The sequence below is a fragment of the Penaeus chinensis genome, chromosome 38, assembly GCF_019202785.1.
Source record: "Penaeus chinensis breed Huanghai No. 1 chromosome 38, ASM1920278v2, whole genome shotgun sequence".
Lineage (NCBI taxonomy): Eukaryota > Metazoa > Arthropoda > Malacostraca > Decapoda > Penaeidae > Penaeus > Penaeus chinensis.
The window spans coordinates 25,460,116-25,462,615 of record NC_061856.1 but is presented as its reverse complement, the minus strand read 5'-3'; the positions used below and the strand labels follow the sequence as shown (position 1 = coordinate 25,462,615).

Below are 2,500 nucleotides of genomic sequence, written 5' to 3'. Positions count from 1 at the left end.
ATGAGTCTAAGTACACTCACTCTCACTCTCACTCTCACTCTCACTCTCTCTCTCTCTCTCTCTCTCTCTCTCTCTCTCTCTCTCTCTCTCTCTCTCTCTCTCTCTCTCTCTCTCTCTCTCTCTCTCTCTCTCTCTCTCTCACTCTCTCTCTCTCTCTCTCTCTCTCTCTCTCTCTCTCTCTCTCTCTCACTCTCTCTCTCTCACTCTCTCTCTCTCTCTCTCTCTCTCTCTCTCTCTCTCTCTCTCTCTCTCTCTCTCTCTCTCTCTCTCTCTCTCTCTCTCTCTCTCTCTCTCTCTCTCTCTCACTCACTCTCACTCTCACTCTCACTCTCACTCTCACTCTCACTCTCACTCTCACTCTCACTCTCACTCTCACTCTCACTCTCTCTCTCTCTCTCTCTCTCTCTAACTCTCTCACTCTCTCACTCTCTCACACTCTCACTCATCTATGCACAAATGCATTGACGCATCCCTTAACTTTTTCTAATTCCTCCATTGTCTTTCTCTAATACTCTCTTTCTTCCTAGTTTTCCACTACCAATACAATTCCTGTATCATTTACAGCAACCTATGTAGACTCTTACCAACTACACTTCATTAATGAAAAAAAAAAAGAGAGATATAAAGGTATATGAGATATCATGATCACTAATACCACCATCACCATTATCGATATCACTGGCACCATGCTCACTACATTCATCGTTATGGTAATCGCCATCACCAGAACCATCCTCATCACTATCACCATAATCATCCTCACCATCACCATCTTTATTAACCCAATGCCACCAAGGAAAATGAATAAAAAATGGGGAAAATGCTGTGCTCATTTTTTATATTTTTGGTGAAATGTCTCTGCACATAGATGGCTCTGCTAATGCTTAGCCTTACCTGATTTCACCTTTCTTGAATTGGTAGGAAAAACGTATTTTTTACTTGTGCTATGAATATCGATGGTGTTATTTTCATCACAAACATTATAGTTACTATAATGATATAAACATTAGTAACAGCAAAATAAGATCACGTAAAATATTTTTGTAAATCAAAGAAAAGGGTAAACGGGCGAGACAGGCAGTACTCGTAACTGGCTCATTGGTGACTTAGTACAAGTGTAGCCATCTATGTGTAAAAGCAACCAAACAAGTAACTCACAGTGGGCATGGGACGTACATACACATCATGCCAGTCGGCACTGGGTTAATTTTATTAACAATACCATAAACAACAGTGATGTTTATCCTGCTGTATGTAAAAGCACCACATGAACATATCAATTTCCACAGTTTTCTATCGTTATCCACCGTGTGATTTTGGAGACTGACAGAAAAGCTGTTGAGAGCAGTACCAGGCCAAAGCTCAGAAAAATCTGTAAGACTTACAAAAATACAAGCATTTGCCAAATATTTCAGTTTGCTTCATGGAGAGTTAACATACATGAAACATGACATACACAAGCAAAGCTAAAGCATAAAATAATCAAAAGAAAAAGAAGCCATGCATTATACATCAAATAAATAAACAAACACATTAGAACTTATAATAATAAAAGTCATAAAGAATAATACTAATAACAAATAATAATAATAGTAACAGTAACAATGAATTTATAATAATGCATAAATATCTTCATCCCCTTCAAAAAAAGATTACTAATGATTGAATATATATATGACAAGGAAGTCTCATGATATTTGTTTATTTATTTATTAACTCATAACTGCATTCAACAAAACTAAAAAGGTAAAAACATATCTACTTAATAGAGATGTAATTCATTATAATTTTATCTATATTTGTCTCCCTGACTGATAATTAGTCATACATTTATCAGCTCTCCCATTAATTCATCTACTTATCTACATTCATATATTTTGATTATTCTGCTCTATACTACACTATTAATTTATATTAAAAATATATAACTTAAACCAATGCAACTCACAATAAATATATGATGATGAAACACACTATCTACACACACATAATGTATGACTATCAGATACATACATTTTATTGTAATAAATTTCCCTTTTCTTTCTATCCTTGTTCAAATAATGGTAATTTCAGTTTACTCTTTGTTCAATAGTTCATGAAATTAACTTTAGAAAAAAAAAAAAAAAAAAAACATTAACAAGCACTTTCAACTTTCTCTTCATGAAAAATGATGAAGGGTAAGTAAATTTAGTATTAATGAACAACACACAATGGCAATAGTCCATAAACACAAGCAGTGGTTACATGTATAAAGGATTAACCCCTAAAGACCACATTCTTGCCCAATCTAAAAAAGGTTTTGATTTTTTTGTATAGATAAAATTTACACATCAGAACATAAAAATCTTGAGCTGAAGGGAGGAAGGAAGGAAGGAAGGAAGGAAGGGAGGGAGGAGGGAGGAGGGAGGGAGGGAGGAGGGAGGAAGGGGGAGGGGGAGGGGGAGGGGGAGGGGGAGGGGGAGGGGAGGGAGAGGGGGAGGGGGAGGGAGAGGGGGAGGGA

General features: G+C 36.4%; 1 protein-coding gene across 7 annotated transcripts in view; it reads right to left on the bottom strand.

Moving 5' to 3' along the window:
- LOC125046041 (1-phosphatidylinositol 3-phosphate 5-kinase-like) overlaps positions 1–2,500 on the bottom strand; it is a 33,386-nt gene that overhangs the window by 6,661 nt on the left and 24,225 nt on the right. The gene's annotated exons all lie outside the window — the stretch shown is intronic.